Source organism: Anas platyrhynchos, chromosome 3, assembly GCF_047663525.1.
Source record: "Anas platyrhynchos isolate ZD024472 breed Pekin duck chromosome 3, IASCAAS_PekinDuck_T2T, whole genome shotgun sequence".
Lineage (NCBI taxonomy): Eukaryota > Metazoa > Chordata > Aves > Anseriformes > Anatidae > Anas > Anas platyrhynchos.
In genome coordinates, this window is record NC_092589.1 from 5,779,051 (window position 1) to 5,800,000 (window position 20,950).

General features: G+C 39.9%; 1 protein-coding gene across 2 annotated transcripts in view; it reads left to right on the top strand.

The window, feature by feature from the left end:
• LOC106016886 (uncharacterized) overlaps nucleotides 1-20,950 on the top strand; it is a 538,115-nt gene that overhangs the window by 323,644 nt on the left and 193,521 nt on the right. For both annotated transcript variants that reach the window (XM_072035211.1, XM_072035213.1), the window contains one exon: nucleotides 9,018-9,089. The gene's annotated coding sequence lies outside the window, so the exon portion shown is untranslated. The remainder of the gene's footprint in view (nucleotides 1-9,017; nucleotides 9,090-20,950) is intronic.

Sequence of the window (20,950 nt, forward strand, 5' to 3'; positions counted from 1 at the left end):
CATATTGAGGGTGATTTAAAATTTTGGATATGAATGGGGAAATAGTTTATAGAAGTAACATAAGGTTTATTTCTCCGCTCAGTACGTTATGTGCTATTCTAGTTATCGCTTCATGTTGGTACAAAGCTGGTGTTGGCAGATAGCCTGCCAAAGGACAGGTTTAGGTCAAAGAACCTGAAGGAAGAACCAAGAAAAAAAATTAAATGTGAGACTGTGAAGTAATGGGAAACTTGTAACGTCATCACAGAAGGTATCTACTTCATAAAATAGGGCAAGGCGGGCTGGGAGGGACCTCAGGAGGTCTTCAGTCCAACCTCATGCTCAAAGCAAAATCAGCTGCTGGATCAGGCCAGGGTGATCAGGGTCTTACCCTGTCGGGTCTTGAGAGCCTTTGAGGATGGAGACTGCTCGGCCTGCCTGGGCAAATGTCCCAGTGCTTGCGATTGTCGAGATTGAAACGTCTTGAGCATATAATGGGAGCAGTGCATGCTGGATAGCGCTGGGAGATCTTTGGACGAGCTTGGATATAAAATGGTGCCTCTAAAAAGAGGCTCCAAGTCTTGGGAGAGGCACCGTGGTTTGGCTGAGTGGTCGGAGTGTGGGCCTGGGAGCCGGGAACCCCCTGCTTTCTCATTTGAGTTCTGCCTGCAACTCGCTGAGTGCCTTCCAGCAAGTCACATTTTCCCCTCTGTCTCAATTTCTCCATTTATAAAATGGGGATAATAATACTTACCTACCCCACAGGGTGTTGTGAGGATTAATTAGTTGTTGGTACAGCGCTTAAAAGATGTAAATAGCCATATAAATGCTGAATATTATCATTATAATGAGAAGCACACAGCACTGTAAGAAAAGAAATGGTCTCAAAATAGGTCGCATGTGCCATTATGACCCCCCACAAGAATAGCTTCTGGGGTTTATTTGAAACATCATCAAGCATCAAACTTCCAAATCTATAGTTTGATGCTCTGTTGTAGCTGTTAACGTTTCTTTCTCTTTCCAGTTATTTTTTTATAGTCAGTGCAAGTTAGAAAAACAAGCCCAGGTAAACATATGTAGTGGTCCTGCTTGAATAAGCACTTACTTTTATGATGTTTATGTTAAATATATAAGGATCATTAGGAGGACAAGGTGACACAGTCAGTTATTTTGATAGCCTCAAGGCACTTCACCACTGACACCTGGTTTTGAATTCCAATTGGAAATGACCCAAATTATCGTAAAAGTATGAAGTTTGTGTACCTAAAACTCAAATTCCAGAAAGTATTCAAAAACTGAGATGACAACGATAGCAATCTGCACTTCGGCAATACTTTCTTAATTGTATCATGTAATTTAGAAGCCAATCTGGAAGAAAGAATAAAAAGAAAGAAAGGAAAAAAAAAATACCAGCAGGGCTCGTCAGGGTTACTCTGACATCCCGGAGTCACTGGTGCCAGTAACCAGAGCTCTAGTAAGTGATCTCAGCAAGTCTAGTAGTGAAGCTCTGTTGCCAGGAATGTTAAAATGCCCACCCAAGAGTAAAAAAAAATCTGTCTTTATAACTCATTGTACAAAGTAGGACTCTTGCCATTGTCATCGAAGTCACTGGGTCAGATCTGATTTCTTTTTTTCCCCCTGTATGAAATGGGAAAAAAAAATGCTGTTCATAGATTTGTTTAATAGTGTTTGCCAGACAAAGTGGAATTTTCACAGCACAAGTTCTATAGCTCAAGAGTCCTATTCATCCAGCGTTTATTTTTTAGGTCCTTTATCCACCCTTTCTGGGATTAAAATAAATAGAGGAAAAACAGGGAATTTACACACTTAAGTAAATTTTGCATCAAAACTCTTCTGTGCTTTTCTTTTTTTCTCTTTTTTTCCTTTTCCTTTTTTTTTTTTTTTTTTTTGTAATGGTAGTGAAATCCCAAGAAGATATTCTTAATGATCTTCAGCTACAAAACTCATAAAATGAATATTAACAGTGAAAACTAAGAAGTATTTCCCACTCCACCAGAAAATAGATACTTCCCTCCCAATAAAGACAGGTCCCATCAGGTAATGTTTTGTAGGGATGTGTGATCTGCTGATATGAACGTAGGTTTCAGAGCTAAAACCATGCGTCTTCGAATTCTCCATGTGATGCTGAATTTGGCTGTGGCTCGGGGCAGTTCACCTCTCTGTCTGAATTCTCTCTGCATAGCATGGAGAGACTTTTGTGTACAGCACATGTTGCTCTGAGGTGTTGAATTCTGTCCATAAATATTCTGGAGAAGTTGTATTCCTGATAAACTGTGAGTAAAGTTTCGTTTCAGAGTAGTTCATAAGACTTCACTTATGTTCATTTAACCGTACAGTGCCTCACCCTCCCTCCCCATATCTGCACAACCAACCTGTATAAAAACAACTTTCGTAGTTTTTATGTACTACTTTTTCAATTTTCGGTGAAAAAGGACATTCAGAATAGGTCAACTTTTTTAAGTCTTGGTGTGGACTGAGGGCTGTCATTGAAATCAGCTAGATTTATCCAAGCTAGGATAAAGTCAAGACTAAAAATGTTTTTATTTTTTGTTCAACTGTTTGGATAAATAGATGTTAATTTGTGTATTCTCTTTGAGTAGTATCACAGCATTTTACAGGCACAAACCGAACCAGACGGTGTGCGGCGTGCAGTTCACTGCCAGGAAATGTTCGTGCCCTTTCCACACCATCCTACACGTGGGCACAGGCTCAGCTTGCCATTAGCAAGAGAAAAACAATACAGAGAAGCTTTCCCCAGAAGTTCCAAATTTGTGCTGGAAGTAATCGTTGCCATTCTCTGCTTGTATTTAATAGGAAGTGTTTCAGGAAAAGGTTCCTGTGCCAAAGCAGTAGTTTCTAATAACCCTTCCATGGGACGTGCCACTTGGTGCTGCTGTTACTGCAGATACGGTCCCCTTCAGCTCCCTGATAAATCTGTGCCTGCGAAAACATGTTTTATTTTAGCATTTATTTGTGTATTTTGCTCTTACATATGCTTGCTAGCCACATAAATGCCTAATGATTTTAATTTAGTGAAGTTGTTAGCAGGAATATCTTGTGGCAGGAAGTCCTGTAGTCTATTTGTTCAGCGGGGTGGGGGGGGGAGCTGTCTGTTTTGAATTTGCTACTGTCTGACTTAATTAATTACATAATTAAGTTCTTGAGAAAAGCAGGCTGAAAAGTTTGGGTTTTTTTGCATGCTGCTAGGTGGCTTTGCCATGACTTACCAACACATGAGATCAGGTTATCCTCTGCTACGGCTTGTCTGCAGGTAGTTTTGGGTTCCCGTAAAAAAGAAAGTTTTGCATTGCACTGTTCAGAGCTGCATCCCCTTTGTATTTAAGAAGAACCTTGCAGATGGGATTCTGGCTGGCTATTACTATCAATATATGTTGATAATTATAGATGTGTACAGGGAGTGCTGATGAAGGGTACGGAGGAAGGTGATTGAAGGCAGTTACAGATGGAAGTCACAGATTCCTCTTGTCTGGTGACAGTTTCCAAGATCTGTGTGGCAGATTTTTCTCTGGCCTAATAGATAGTTTATCATATTTCTCTCACTTTTTATGACTGATTTATCTTTTCTTTGAGTTCTTTTTCTGAGAATGCTTACAGCACCCAGCAATGAATAAGTGTAAATGATTATTTATGGTTTGAGGAAAATGACTCAGTATTTTCTTTAATTCATTATAGCAATGAGAGTATTTCTGTAGTGTACAAATATTTTTTCAGAACATTTTGCATGGTGTATAAACCATTCTATTGGCCCCTGAATTGCATTTAAATGATCATGGGTATCATTTTCAGTTAGATGTGTGCAATCCATGCATTTCAAGGTGTGTATTGGAACCAGGTGAATTTGGGCTCTTGCATTATTTTCTGCTTTTTTGTGTGCAAAATTAAAAGAAAACTTGTGGGAGGCATGCAAACCCACTGGCATATATTTTGAAACTAGAAAGAAAAATGCTTCTTCAGACCCTTGTGAAGCAATATTGCTTAATTAACCCTACTTAAGCCCTACCTTGTGAAAAGGTTAATGGGATTTTTAATGACCTTGAGTGGTCAAGGCCTCAATTTTACATTTCTTCTGAAAGAAAATGGAAAATAGAACAAGAAAGCTGTTCAAACTTCTGTGAATCTGGAAAAAAATTGGTTTACAGCAACAGTTCAGGTCACTTCCTATTTGATTTGAAAAGGTTTACCCATTCCTTACCTGGGCCCCGCTGCCATCGCCGTGGCGGTTTGGTTGCAGCGCGGAGCTGCCACGTGGAGGTTTTGGGGTCGCAGCGCACCGAGCTGACCAAAAAGAGCCCCGATGGAGACCCAGGTTCTGCAGCGCAGCAGCCCTCTCCCAGCACCTTCCCCACCAAGCTCTCGATGCTGTGCAGCCCATAAAGCCTGCGTGTCTTTTGCCCTGGTGATAAATGCTCTGTCGCTCCTGACTCCACAGGTGCGACTGCCTTTTCACGGACAAATAGCCAAATTGCTCCAAAACCAATTAAAGTCTGACCATAATAGTTTTCATCTCTGCTGCTTCTGTTTAAGGCTCAAGGAACAGTCTGTGCATCCAGTTGGCTTTCTCCAACTACCCTCCTGCACGTAGGAAAGTCTCGTGTTGAATGTCCTTAGCAGCTTGAGGTTGGTTTCGGTCTGGTGAAGAGAGGCTCCTTCACTCAGTTTGACCTCACCTCTCCCTGGTCACACTGCAGTTGCGTTTGCTTCGAAGCGTTTTGTGGCCTTTGTTGTTTTGGGTATCTCTGACATTGTTCTGTCCTACTTCAGTCTTCAATATAATCCTGTTCACAAACTTAAATAGTTGTTGCTACTATCCTTCCAAATCAGTGCCTAGTTATTAAGGCATAAGGTAGCTGGATTTATTTTTTGAAATAACTGCTGCTTCTTGTGATCCCATTTCCATTGTACAGTCTGTCCGCAGGTCTCAAAATGTTTTCTTAAACCTTAGTAATGATTGGAATCTGGTAATGGCTTTGGTGAAGTAGACAAATAGCATTAATAAGTCCTGCATTTGTTTCTTAAGGGTTTGTCTGACTCTTCTAATCTGAGCTGCACTGGACTGGGGATTCAGAGATGCTCGAGAGAAAAAGAAATAGCCTTTATGTTTAAAGAGAGAAGCTTACTGACAGGTGGCCATAGCTTCTGCCATGATGGAAAACCCAAGTTCTTCCTCTGTGCTTACAAGAATGCCCTTAATGCATTTGCATCTTGCTCCTTGTTTTCATTCTTTTGGTGTTTCTCGAAGCAGCTCAGTAGTTGTGTCAGATAATCTTCGTGTACATACTCAAAAAAGCACTTGAGTTGCAGGTAGGTTGCAGGTGCGTGTTTCTGTTGTGTTTTGATGATGAAAGGGTGGTGATCATGGAGCTATTGGTGATATACCGTGAGCTGGGAGAGCTATGGTGGTGTTATGGCAGACAATCTTTGTGAGCCATCCTCCAGAGGGTGATTCAGATGTTCACCCCCCCACACACACATACTAATCAGTGCATCGTAAGAGTTAGTTAATGAGAGAGATCTTGCTTGTGAACAGTCAATACAGCAAGGCATTCATCCACAGGGTCATGAATGTGCCTTCTCTGGATTTATCTAATGTAATATATAGCAAAACACTTAGGGCACTCCATATGCAGCTATTAATTGCATGAAAGACCTGTCCATAATTAGGCTTGGAGAGTAACCGTAAGCTCTGGGATCAATGGTTCCTGACACCTGTCAAGTGGCAGGAGGGTAAAACCTTTTATAGCCCTGATGAATACTTGAGGAGTGGACTTTAAAGGTTGGTGAGTGGAAATAAGATGCTATAAAATGGGAACTTCCTGAAATGACCGAGCATTTTGTTCCTGTGGGTGAATTTCAGTGGTGGTATAATTGTTGGGAATTCCTTTGAAACCAAAGAAGCTGCTCCAGAGCAGAGTTTTGCATTATACCTTTGCACTTTGCACTGGCAAGGCAGCAAAAGAATCAAGTTACTTTTCAAAGGTACATGGCATGAATTTTGACACTTGCTTCTTTCTGGGCTGTGAGCATCTCTCTGAAAGGACGCATTCCCTGTAGTTAGCGATCCTATATAAATGGAGCAGCCTGTACAATTACTTTATATAATTTGCACTCGTGCAAATTAAAAATGGCCACAGCCCATTGTTCTGAAACCACTCATTACAACTTCAGGTTTGGAAAATGAAGCTCTAATCAGAAAATCCTTTCTTTCTGCATGAAAATAGTTGATGGAGAATCTCTCTCTGTAAAGTACCTCAGTTAGTAGAGAGAGCTCTGTGTGTGTGCATACCCATGCTTGTCTTTTTCTATACACGTTGTGTGTGTATATGTTCTCCTACTCTAACGTAGCAGGTTGGACATGCATGGTGCTTGCTGAATGCAGATGAGCACATACCCAATTTCTGGAAAAGATGTAGAGTATGTCTGTACAGAAAGGTACTGTAAACTAAGAATTCCCAAAATCAGAAAGGGCATTTAAAAATCACTTGATTTAAATTGTGTGTCACTTCAACCTAATTTGTGGGAAGCTCTTAAATAAGTCTTCCTGTCTCCCCAAAAACACCCCAAGGATCAGTTCTCTAATGTACTGTTCTGCTGTCAAATCTGTATAAACAAGTATAAATGTTTAAAAAGTAAAGAATACTAATCAAGAGATGGAAGGCATGCACTGCTTAATAAATCTTGCCTTCAATTTATTTGTCTAGTATTACAAAGGCAGAGGAGATATCAATTAATATAGGCAAAGAGGACCCATAATTTATAATTAACTGGCAAGTGGTTTGTAACAAACAGCAGCACTGAATCTAATAGCCAGTAGAAAAATAACTAGTGTTGATTTGTCCCTCGGCAAATTAATAGAGTGCTTATCAATGACAGGGTTACATAAAACTGCTAAATAAATAATCATCAGTGAGTTAGAGTGAAGCAGATCTTTAACAAGCTTAATCTGAACCTCTTGACATCTGTAGACTATGAAGAGATTAAATGCTAAGAAAGAAGATACACTATGCACATTGTAAGCATGCTCAGTAGCTGTGCAAGATCATGTTCTTAGGTAATGAGAAATAAGGAAACATTTTTATTACAAAATTACATTGAAAAATGATTTTCATTATAATTAGACTGAAAATTATAAAAGGTATATCAAAGAAATGCTGAATTGGAATTAGCCAGATGAGAAGGGCACTACATCTCTAAGCAGTGGAAACACATCAGTGGAGTCAGGCTTGATATATTTTTGGCTCAAGGATTTTTTTCCCAGCTTTATTACTCACCTTTGTCCACTTCTGCTTTTTGTGTCACTTTTGCTGATATTCCCTGGTAGCTCCCTTAAATCATCACAACAGCTAAGCAGTGCACCTGATTTTCTGAAAGTCTCTTATTTATGAGACTGGATATATATGTACAGGATATAATTTTTAGATGTTTTACATTTTTTAATGTTTTTTGGGCAGTAAGCCCGTGTATGGAGGTCTCTCCAGTCCTTGCTTAATGATCCTACAGGTTTTGTCCTGGAATAAGATTGTCAGCAGGCCCAGCCAGAGCCTTGCTGGGGAGTGTTAGGAGGCCCCCTCTCCAAGTGTACAGAAGGTGCTCCTGAGCAAGGGGAGAGCAGCGATGCAGTGTTTTTCATTGTGCTTGACGCCTTCTATCCCTTTTCGTGCTCTGAGAAGAAAGACATTTTATGCAAGTGAGACTCCTGTCTTTTGGGGACAGGGAGGGAATGTGCAAGCAAAAGCAGGGCTGAGTAATTTTGTCAGGAAGCTTTGTTAGAACTTCGAGGATTTTGATCTGGAGCCTAAATGGAGCTGCAGGTCCTCGTTCTTTTTGTGCATGAAAGCAAAGCTGCCCTGACACAGGTGGGCAGTGTCTGCTGAAGAGCATTCTTCTGGGAGCTCCCACCTTCCCTTCCACCCCTTTTTATCCTCCTCGTCCTAAAGGAGCAAACGGACTCCCAGTGTATCACTACTCAATTGAGGAAGTTTTTCTTTTAATCTTTCCAAATGTGATAATGAGGCAGTCAGGTACCAGAGATAAGTAATTTGATGGGTCTGAATTACCTTAGGTAGTGTCATGAATAGGAATTAATTGTCTGTCTGTAGAGGAGATCTTGCTGGTAAGGAGACTAATTTCATTTTTTTTCCTAGTTTCATGGTTGGATGGCTTTTTGCCTTTGTGGTGGGGTTTTTGTTGTTGTTGTTTTGGTGTGTTGCTGTTGTTTATTTTTCTGGATTAGACTTCAGATTTTCTCTAACCTCTATCACAGCTAGCGAAGACCATTACTAGCAAGAGAAATGTTCCCTATATATCCAGTGACTCCTTTGTCCATTTTCTAGTCTTTTCTGCCAATAACATTTGGAAAGAAGGATTTTTTTGGTCCCCACATGGCACGAAGAGAAACTTTTCTTAATGGATGGGTGTAGAAACTGCAGTCATGAAAAGGAAACCTCGTACTAAAAATGCTTCCTTAATGTATTTTTGTTCATTGCTTTGCTGATTTTTGTTCTGAGAGTGAGTCACCACTTGAAAAGAGCAGAATTGGACCTCAATTTTATCTTTAATTTCATTAAATGAAACCTCTCTATGGTGGACCGACACCATCTAGTACTGTGCTGCAATGATGAATCAGCATTGCTCAGAAGTAAGAGCACTATCAGTTTAAAAGGAAGGAACCTTATGTGGAGTTAGGTTTAGAAGCATCTCAAGCTAAGTGCAGCATGTCCACACCCCTGCTCTGCTTCTCATGAGCTGAGCAGTATCCCAAATATGACGTTGTGTATACCTGTTATGTCTGTCTATCACTGTGATTTGCTACCCTTTTCTATTTTTTTTTTTTGAGATAGTTTCTCAGTTTAGTAAAATCCTTCTACTCCCCCGCTCAAACTGCAAAGAGTTGCCTGATAGCATGCAACAATAAATCATAGGAGGCTGAAATAGAAACTAACAGGTTTAGAAGAACGTGAGTTTCTGTTGTCTAATTTCATGGCACCATCCTCTTCCAGGGCAGCATCTTAGCTCTGTGAAAACCCTGCATCAAGCCTGTGGAGAAGGTCCTGCCGAAGCAGAGAGGTGAGGTAGGTCCTGTACTCATGTTGATTCTCATGGCACATGTGCAATGACCACCCCACAAATCACGGGTCTTAATAATAATAATAATAATAATAATATCATTTTTTAGTTTTATTTTGTGAAGAAAACATGGCAGCTTCACATGTTGCTGCAAGTGCTGTGGTAGCCTTGCCATGTCTGAGGTGCTATCAGGGAGGTTACAGGGCATTCGTCAAAATAAAGCTGATGCAAACATGAATACTGCCAAGAATGGGTCCTTTTAAACTAAAAAATGCTGAAGGCTGAAAAGGGGCTAATTTATTTAAATTATCTGTATACATGTCAAGCCCCATAGTTTCCAGATGAAGCTGACTACTGTGAGTTAAAGAAAGCTTTTCTTAAATTTACCAACAAAAGCCTAACAGAGAAAGTTATACCAGAAAACCTGAGCAACTGAGAAGATAATCATCTGTAGTGATGCAGATGTGCAAAAATACAGTTTTCTGCTATTAAGCTTTTAAATGTCAGTAAATGGCAGTTTAGTAGATCATTTGCTAATAATGATTAAATTTCTCATTAAAATGTTTCCTTCATTATTCTTCAGGTAGAAATGTGTAATTCAACGATTGTTACATCAATTATACTTAAAAAGCTCATTAAAATACTGAAATATTATCTCTCGGAGCCAGAGTACTTTAAGAGTACTGTACTAATTACAAAAGGAATAAACTCTTGTAATATCACCATTTGAATTGATGCCTTATAAATTCTTAATGCAAAGCTAACATATAAAGTGTAAATCAAATATATAGATCCAATAAAACAAAACCTTTTTAATCTTGTTTTACCTTCAAAAGGATTCTGATTATTGTAATTAAATAATGCATGATATAATAAAGATCTAGAAAGTGTGATTATTTCATTGGCAATTGAATATTGGTGCTTTTTATTTATGCAAGCAATTTATCACAGACAATATGCATCAAGCATTAAAATATTGATACAATTACACCTATCCTGCTGAACCAATAAAAAAAACTGTGACATGACTCTCTGCTCGTGATACAAGGACAGTTTGAAATCCTTGTTAAATTTTAATATTCCGATGTGCTGGGTTATGCTAATTCTGGTATGGAATAATATCTCCGGTATCTACTGCTCTGCCTTTTATTTCTGTGAGATTACAAATCCGGCTTCACTTAGCTTGGCTAACAAGGACTGCTTTGCTTGCTGCTCTGTTGGTCACTCCTAGGAAGAAATACTAAAAGACAACTTTGAATTTCCCTTTTTACAGTTACTGCTCTGCTATGAATACGACTGTTTAATTTTGCTGCTGCTGTATCCTGTTATTCTTTCTAAGATTTTTACAACGGCTTCTGGCCCAAGTCAGGGATAACTCACCTGTAGATGGTGGATTTAGTAAGACCTGTTTCAAAGCAAATGCATTTCCATTATTGTCCCAGTTTCTAAAGGCTAGCATCATGGTGTCAAGATAAAATATAAAAGGAGAGATCATTTGCTTTCAGTTTGAACAGCAATGCTACCAGGTCAGATGTAAATTGTGAAATTGGGCAGAATTTCCATACCTTTAATCTTATAAAACTGTTTTCTTTCTAAAGGAACTAAAAAGCTATGCTTAATAGGCTAGTAATTATTTTGCCACTGTGCAGGTAAGCTGAGGTGCAGAGAGGCTGTCTACCGAGCTAGCCTCTTGTCAGCCTGATGAAAGAAAATAAACACCCAGCAAAAACCCAGCGGCCCCCCAGCGAGGTGCTGGGTGCCCACCTTTATTTCCTTTCTCAGCCAAGTCAACTGTCGTGTAAAGAGCTGGATTTCCTTGAATAGAACAGCACTGCCCAAGTTTGTAAAAGATCAACCTATCCCACCATTCATATACTCTAATTAATTTATTGAAGGGACATCTCAAAAATGTGACACATTTTTATAGCACAAAGGAAACAAAGTGGACTAAAACAAATACCTGCAGCTGTGCTGGCTTTCAGAAATGGCCTTTGGATATCACTGTTCTTTCAAGTGAGGACAGAAATTGCAAGCTTCTGAATAAACAGCAGCAGAAAGATCAAAAAGCACCTGCAAAGCATAAGGATTGTATTGATATGAGTGAAAGTAAGCTCTTTGCTGAGGGTCATCCTTGAACATGTACAGGATTTTCAGAGACCCTACAGTGACTCTTTCACCTCATAAAATTATAAAGCCATAATTTACATGTCTGATTCACCAAATTGATGACCACAAGCCAGGTGGTGCTGAACAGCCAGTTCTCTTTACACTCAGTGAAGGAAGGGAGCATTTGACACCTTGCAAGGTGAGAAGCTCTGTTTTTTATTGTAACTTGCCATGAACCTAAGTGTGTAGTGTTTTGTTTTTGTTTTTTACTATCTCATGACACTATCTCAGACACTATTTTTTGGCCGGATGCACTTGTTTTTCTCAGTAGATACTGCCATCACTAATGTCCCTATGTCATATTTATGAACTCCTGTTTAGCTTAAATAAAAGTCGGTATTACTCAAACAGCTTTCTTCTTAATTAATTTGCACAGATGCAGCAGCCATCCATAGGCACACGCAGGCCGGTGCCATTCCCATTTGCCTCGCTCCCAGCTCGCTGCCACGAGGAGGGGAGCAGATAATCGCGGTGCTGTCACGGCGGGCAGGGGCTGCGGGCTTGTACCCGCGTGCAATTTGCCAGCACTTTAAAGCCATTGCTGTGGGTGCATATTGGGCCCGCATGTGTACATATGTATGAGGAAAAAGCTGACTAATATTTGTGTGGTGGTAGATAACAGGGTTTTAATTCCGGCCTTCATAGCCATGCCTTGTTTGAGGTTCCCTGGCCCTGTGATCTGGGTTGTCTCTTTGCTGTAGCTAATTGGGTGATGGCAAAGAGGAAGGGCTGGCTAACGGGGAGCTTTGAGTCGGGTGTTTTAAAGAAATAATTCCCGGGACTTATTAGCACTGCCGGCTGTGTTAATGGTTTACCTGCTGGAGTAGCAGCCTGTGCCGAGAATGTGTGCCTTACAATATAGAGACTTTCTCTCTATGAAAGTAGCTGATTTAGTCAGAAAGGTGACAGTTAAGACTCGTTGCAGGAGAAATTTTTGCATCTTTGCAGAGTGACTTTTTTTTTATACTTTACCATAGTGGCTGTCCATCACAGTTGTTATGTATGCAGGCTGAGTGAGCCCGCAGGGGATCCTAGTTATTTACACTCTTTTTCAAGCTTCGAAGCTGTTATAATCATTCGCTGTCAACTTTGTGCTGACACTGAATTTTACTTTGTGTTTTTTATGCTCGGTTTGGGTCTAAAATACTGGCATCCATACCCTACACTGTAATTCTATGGGTGACTGAGTTGACCAGCAATATACAGTATTACTAACAGAGCTTTAGAAACCTGCTGCATATGGAGATTTCGGGATTTGTTGATTGTGGACAGTAAACAAAGTCCCCAGGCTTTATGCTTTTATCCTAGTGGTGGCCCTCAGGAATAAACTGTGTACCGTGTTTCATCTCATTGCATTTTCATCTTTAAAAAAATGTAAATATTATTTTCCTTTCCTACAAGGCAGCAAAGTTAGAGGAGGAAAACTTTTTCATTGCTGTTTTTTTTTTATTATTATTTTTTTTTATTTTCATACTCGCTTGTTTTCTCCAGGCCTGTGTTTTAAGAAATGCATATTTTTTTCTGTGATCACCATATGTTTCGCATGAAGCTGCAGATAGTAGTGGAGCTGGTAATGGGCTAATACTTCAGAACCAAACTGAAATAATGTGTTGTGTGAAATGTTGGGAATAAATTATCGTGTAAGAGCACGCATTGACAAATACATAGGGTTTTTACACCCTTTTTGGTTTAGAAAGGCAAATTTACATGCCCGTCTTTAAAAGTCCTTGGCCTGCAACGCAGACCAAATAAACCAACTTCTTTCACATGTGCACAAAACTCCTCCATTATCACCAGGCCCTGTGACCTGAAATGGCAGCACACCAACTGCTTTCTGCCCGTGTAAAATGTGAGATATTCGTGAACAAGTTGCCAGCTCCTGCATGAAATTTCAGGTACTCTGGGGCCCAAAGGGAGTGATCACACAAAATGATACGACCCTGTTCTTAACTGGACTTGAAATAAAACTGGTCAAGGAGCTTGTGTGCTTGGCCAATGTAATAAAGTAGACAAATAATTACTGAGCAAATCAAACACACTTACACCTCAGATGATTTTGAAATATTATCTATAATCGGGCACTTCTGTGCTAGGAGGAAAGGTTAATAAAGTAATTTAAAAAAGATTGTGTGGAGTATTACAGAAACAGAAGAGGACTGGTGATCATAATTGTTAATCTCCTGAAACACCAGTCCTCTACTGCACGAGGCATATATTTTAGTACGACTCCTTATTGTTCATTCCACTTATTACTATATTATACTGCTTAATTACCTTTTGTAAGAAATCTTATTTTAGCTTTCTTTTTTTTTCCTTTAATAACAAATAATGCTGATGGAAACGGTCCAGAAGAATACATGTACAGCTTAATCTTTAGCAGGTAGGGCTAAAAATAAGATTAAAACATGTACAGTATATTGATAGATATTTATTTGGAGACTCAATCACCACAGAAGCACTGTTGTGAAATACCACGATGAAGTGGATAAATATGCCCCCCTCCATATCTAGCCTTGTTGTGTATGAATGGAGCCTAATATAGTGTACAACAAGAAAGGCTGAGGTTTTGCTCTTTGGTAGTTGTCATTAGCTCCTCTGAACCACATTTCTAGTTCATGGCATTCCAGATAACCAAGATAAGGCTTTTTTCAAGGCAAAGAAACAGAAGTTTCTTTAGCTTAGGCAAACGACATCTGAGTACCGAAATGTCACCTTTATAAAACTATCTGTTGTCTGCTTCCTTTCTTTATTCTCAAGATTGATGAGTTCCTTATGTAAAGTGTTACTGAAGGTGGTTGAAATTTATGTGGCCACCACAAAGCACTTGTAGATTACAGAGTGGTTGGGACATGAAAATCTTCTTCCCTTCGTCCAGTGCGAATAAACAGGGCTGCTGTGCTGTTTTCAAGGAGATATCGCAGATCATGATGGTAGCAATTGCTTAAGCCTCTCTTTTGGAAAGATGGTGAGGTTTGAAATGGACGTTTGCAGCGTTTGTAGCAAGATGTCCTCTACACAGCATAGTAACTTCATTGCTCAGAAAAAAAAAAAAAAATGCAACTTGCCAATACTGATAATTCATGGCAAGAAAAAAAAAAAATGCAGTGCTTGCATTTGAAAGAATTTGGATGAGTTTGGTAGAGGCAGTGATTCATCCCATGCTGTTAGGTGTAGTTAACTTCTCCCAGATACCCAAAAGCTTTCAGTGGGCCAGATAGATCACTGGCTCCTCCACCAATATCTATGCATACATTGGTTTTCTTTAACCCAAACGTCACATTTACCTCAGAAGTGGAGCAGAAGTGAAGCTGTTTGAAATGTGGAGCCTGCCACAGTTTCTACTGTCTCTCCTGCGTCATTTGCCTCGGCTTGGATGGCCGTTTCCAGAAATACAATAACAGCTGCTTGCAGCTCCTACAAAATACTTCCCCTGATTTACGGTAGCGTGGCTGCTGGCTTGGGTAGCAGGAGAACCAAGAAGATGGATATTACGGTAAATATTTATAACAGTGAGTTTATTGCGCATATATTACTATCATTTGAATTGGAAAAAGTCTACCCCAAGCAGATGTGACTTTGTGAGAGAAACACAGGCCTGTTTCCATCTCCAGGGGATATAATCCTAAGGATGCCTCAACAAATGATTTTCTCTAATGTATAATTTTGGCTAGTAGCTATTAATGTTGAATAAGAATATGGTTGTTCCCTGCATCCCTTTTTAAAAATTCACCTGAGTGATTCAGTTCTGGTTGAAGCAGATTCTTTTTTTTTTCTCATTCGTAACACAGACATCTGAGTGTGTTGTTCAGCTTTGTCATCTGTCCATTAAGATTGGAGTTTTCCTGAAACCTTTTGCAGCTCTAAGATATACAGATGGGGAAGGAAGCTGGATAACATCTATATGGGCCTTACATAATTAATGCCAGAGCAAAGAGCAACGTGAATTTTATTTTTTATTTTTATTTTTTTGCAAGCGAGTATCCAGAATTTCACACTATGAATATCTGGGATGCAATACAGTGAACAGGTTAGAAAAGTAATATAGTCATAGTAATTACTTTCATCTGGCAAAATATTTCAGTCAGCAATGGCTAGCAATAAAGTAAAATGATCACCTTTGGTATATCTATTACAAAAACAATTCTCTAAAATAAGAACTGTTTAAAATATCCACTGGAATATAAAGCATCAGTTCTGGAGTCACACATTGCTTTACTATTTTTGTGGGCTGTGCTACTCTCAAAACAATTGACTTGAAATTCAAGGTTCCAGACAATGGGGGAAAAATTAGTTCAATTAAGGATCTGTAAATGAAGTGAATACTATCTGTCAAGTTGCTGTAAAAATAAAATCTTGGTTTTGGCTTTTAGGTTTTATACAAATCACTTATACCCTCCTTAAAAGAGAACTTTTTTTTTTTTTTTTTTTTTTTTTTTAAATAAATATAGTGAATACGAAACACCATTAATCCAGTAGTAATATCATCTGATAGTAGCTAATCCCTTCTTAGGGATGGCTTTGCCTGGTCCTTTGGAATATAGAAATGTGCTTTTACTGTTAGGCATTTTGTTTAAGCATCAATCAGTTCCTAATGCTTAATTGTCTTCTCTGCATTCCCCCCTTCTCCCCCCAGAAAGAAAAAGACCACCAACTAAAATGAATACTGTCTTCAAAGGTATTTCCTTGGGAGTCTTATTACATTCTTTAGCCAGTTATTTTGTATTCTGAGGTTATGGATCAAGGGCAGACCCATGCCTGTGGTTTGGACTTGGCTATCTGCTGTGACAGGATGATGCAGACATACCAGAAGATCCTAATCTGTCAGAGGAAGTCTATTAAGTTCAAGCCCCTAAGCTGTCTCAGCCAAATCAGTGATACCAAACTTACATTTGTTTTTGTGATGACCATTCATTTTGGTCAAATGAAGAAATTGCTAGTGTGGTTTTTGTGGCTTCAGGGGTGAAATCTATGAATGTCACGTATCTTTTAGCCTCTCTGCTCTCTCTGAAACATTATTGAGAATGCTCTTGTATGGAGGGGAAAAAAAAAAAACGCAACCATTTTTATTGCAGCTGTTTATAAGTCACCTTGATCATAAAAAGTTGTGGAAAAGAAGCATTAACTTCTATAAAAATAATTCTTTTTGTGAATAATAGATAAGGTAGGAAAAAGGCTAGACTGTCTGCAGACAGCTGTGTAGCAGGAAGAAAAAAGAGGTCTTGAAATACATCCAGAAGGATTCCATGTGTTCTGGGATGGTTATCAGTGCTGCTACAGACTGTAGACCTTGGACTTGCTGTGGAAGCTATGGACTTGGCTGGTTTTGAGGTCCACTCAGGGCAGAAGAATAAACTGGGAAAAAAAAAAAATAATAATAATAAAAAAAAAGGCATAAGATGTTTTCCTGGTCATAACAGATTTAAATAAAGACTTTTCTGTTTCTGTTTAAATATCCACCAGCATACCTCAAGACATATTACAGATGGTGAACAGGGATTTTTATTTTTTTTTTGTACCTTTTGGCCATAAAATAAAAACTATAGGGCAGATTTTACTGAGATAAAAACAAATTACTCATTTCATAGCTTTTTTCAACTTAAAGAATTTTTCTGTCTCTTTGTTGTGTGATATTATAATTTCCCTGTTTCTGTCTCTCTTTCTATTTTTCATTTTTTAAGTCGTAAGGTAAAATTCTGACCCCATTGAAGTTGAATTTGGGCCATATACTTCTGTAGGATCGGGATTACATCCTGTATGTAGTCTGTGGTCGGTGCTTGTGTAGCAAAGGTTTACCCAGGAAGATTTTAGCTGATGAATACAGTGAATCCAAAGTGATTTGTGTGCTCGTGTCAGAGTTTCTGCAACTTCTGGGGAGCCATGCTCACATAAAACCTGCAGCCCACATCAAGCAGCAAAGGATAATGTTAGGTTGCTCCTTTCGACTTGCAAAGGGAGATTCGAGAACAGGCAGCACTTTCAGGTAGGGAAGGAGAGGCACTGCTCTGAACTGTCCGCCACACTTAGCTCGCTTTTTATGGCAGGCTCTGTGCTGTTTTCCTTCTGGATGGGACTGCTTAGAAGACCTCGTTCGAGAGCATAGTAGAAAGGGTGTGGAAAACGAGAGAGAAACAAAGCCTGTGGTCTGTACAACCCGAGTGTGATTACACCATGTTGCACCCCAGCCTTATTAGCTGGGTTCTCCTACTGCTTTGTTCAGATTCTCTCCATGTGAGACTCTTACTTGGTTTTGTGTCTTGCCACTCCTCTTCTTTTTGACCCTGCTCCTGTTTGCTTCTCCTCCCTGTGTGGCAGCTTCCATACTTAGACAAGTAATTCTCCAGAAGCGCCTGTTTCCTCAGGAACCCAAAACTACATTCAAAATCCTCATCTAATTCACCCCATTTTGCAACTAGCAGTTACATCTGGATGCAAAACGTGCGAATAGAGAGCTCTGAGCTCTTACAAGGGTGAATAGAAAATAGAAATTGAATGGACACCCACGCCTCCACCCTGCCAAACTGCTCTGTCGTTTTCATCACAGTTTTTAAATATATGCAATGTTTAAACTGACAGGTTTTGTCCTGAAGAAATTACACTGGAAAATTAATCTAATGAATGCCATTCCTCTGTAATGGGAAGATGAAGTTGTTGGTGGTTTTTTTTTGTTTGTTTGTTTTTTGTTTGTTTGTTTGTTTGTTTTTTGTGTGTGTGGTGTGTGTTTTACTATTCTTATTATTACTATTATTATTATTGTTAATAATATGAAAAGGTACAAGTTGAATCACTTCTCTTTGGTCTCCCAAAATAGATCACTGGTTGTGACAGATAGTAATTAGTATACATTTCTGTGCAAGAAAACAAGGGTGTAGTTAGGTCCATTTGATTTCAAAAAAGTAATACTGTAAAGGGAGAAAAATGATTTCCTAAGTACAGAAATTGCTGAGTTATTACAGAAAAAAAAAAAAAGCTTTTTTTTTTTTTTTTAAACAGCTAATCTTATAAACCTTTATTCACGTGCCTGTTCTTTTTTTGTTCCTCCATAGTTTCATTGGAAATACTGCTTTTAAAACTAATAATGGGCAATATCAGAACCAAGTGTAAAGTTCCCAAACATGTTGGTCCTGCATTCTGCATTTGAAACCCAGCATGAAGCTACCCACATGTTCAGGAGCCTGCAGGATCGAGGTTGCAGTGTAGCGCTGCCTCACTGAGCTGCTCCCTTTCTCTCATCCCCATTTTGAAGGACAGTAGCACACATGGAGCTAAGGGGTGAATATATAGAACAGTAGCAACCCTGTACTAAGTATCAGCATGCAGCTTTTTAGCTTGTGCTGAGAGCATGTCTGGGTGGTACGATGTAGCAGAAATATTTTCGGGGTGCATCTGCACGGCAGGTGAAGATGTGACTGAAGTCCATGTGCCTGCCCCTGGCCTTCTTTCAGCTTGCAGCTCCTCACAGGGCGGCACACTCGTGTCTCTGCTGCTTCTGGGTTGCACTTGTGGAACCACGGACACGCAGCACTGCCACGGTTACACTGCTGGCAGTTTAAAGATGGTTCGCGGAAAGTCACCTGCTGCAGTCCAACCTTGTAAATGTTCTTTCAGGAGGGAGGAGAGCATTGTGTTTCCTGTTCGCACTCACGTGCTATTTTCCCTGGGTCCTAAACAGTTCAGACACCAGGCACGTGTGGGCTACAGCTGAGCTGCAGAGCATGTCAAGGGGGGAAGGTGAGGGAGATTTTCACCATCCCTTGGTGTGCGCCCAAGCACATCAGTGGTTAGCTATAGCCTGGGCTGAGCTGGCCCGCTGGAGTAGCCCAGACTGCCTGGGTCCAAAGCTAGGGCTGAGTTCAGCAAAGTGCCACTGTACTGATGCCTTTGGCCTAGCTTTGAGAAACTGCTGCTCTCAACCTTCACCTGCTGCTTCTGCACTGGTTACCAAAGGAAAAGGAGATTGTGTGCTGCTCTCTGGGCTGTTAGTTATTAGGTGGAGAGGTAATATCGCATCACACAGCCCACGCTGTGGACGTAAGTTGGTGAAATAGGGATGCTGCTGTCACAGTGGTGGTATGCGGCAGGAGGAGGGAGAAGATTCAGGAGATTTTTTTATTTTTTATTTTTTTTTGGAAAAAACATGAACTGCTCTTAACAATCAGATGGTAAAAACCAAAACTGGTGAGAAAGCTCTCAAATTATATGTAAAGGTGTTCTGTCTAACTGCTTCTGGCCAAAAAAAGCAAGGATTTGGAAAAAAAATATGTAATTTCAGATTTCAGCATATTGGACTGATCCCTCAAATTTTATCTTTCCAGTCACTTGGATGTGGCAGTTAATCACTCATGCATGTTCTGAAACTGAAGTTGCTGATTTTCTGCTTTGGAGTCCATTTAGAGCAATCAGAGGGACGCCGTAACCCCGATTAGCTGGCTGCCCTGGAGTGAAGAAGTATCTTGTTATTGTGGAGACGTCGTGGTTACTTTGTGCACCCCTTAAAACTCCAGGGAAAGTCCTTCTGTTCCAGTTATGAATGAGCGTGCACGCACACAAAAGTTCACGAGGCTGTTTCCTATTAGTCAGAGTGTCTCCTAATAGTGCTTCTGTCAGATCACTCCTGTGTATTGAAAAAAATGTTTGTTTTAACAGACCCTATGTACTTGTACAAAACTGATCTGAATAATTCTAAACATGTAGGAATATATGATATTGTTGCTTATGGCAGCTGAACAGCTAATCTCCTTGATGCAGTGATACTGAGCACGCTTCAGAGAGTGCGTGGCAGTCGCGCAGGGTGTGTGTTGGAGCTCTTCAATGAGGTTTTAGTTATTTCAAGTCAGTATTTTCTGTTAGAATCCCCCCAGCTAAAAAATAAAATGAAAAGCCAAGCGTCAACCTTGCATTTCAAATATGAACTGGAAACAAACCCGATTTACAATTCACTAGATGAAAATTGCTCTCTTCTGCCATAATTCAATGCACATTTGGTTTATTTGAGAATTCATGTATTATAACCATTCTTGCTCACACTTCTGCATATCTTGGTTTGGCGCGTGCATGCAGTGGGGCTGATTTTCCCCCCCGTTTTTTCTTTTCTTATTTCTTCTTTTTCCTTCTGGCTTTACGTTGTAAGTGGAGGCCTCCCCCTCCCGACAGGACCTTCCACCTGAGGGCAGCACAGTCATCAGCTCCAACTTCTCCGGAGTCAGTCTTGCTTGTCCCACTCCAGCTTCTAGCGGCTCCAGGTCAGGTTTTGTTTTAATCCCCCCCCTACATTGTTTGCAATAATGAGATATGATCACTCTAACTTTTCAGACCTTCTGACTTCCTTTTACTGGGAGCCGCATCCCTTACTTTATCTTACAATATTGTGCATTTCCCGCAGTGGTTCCCCGTGCCGTTATAAGATGCAGCATCTTTCTTTGTATTACCACAGTGTATTACTGTAGAAGTAGCATACACAGAACGAGGCTCTAGCAGGGTCTGCATATCAATATGAAAATTTATACTTTTAACTTCATGCTATTCCAAGCAAAACTGAACCATTTTTCTACAATTCTGAGATTTCTTCTCTTGAGCTGGATGCTGACAGTGCAAGAGGTAACACCTTTCAGCAGGTAAAATATGTTGTTATGGAAAGGCTGTATGGCAGGGATGCTGACAACAATTAGCACATGCTACTCATTAACAAACGGAGATTACAACT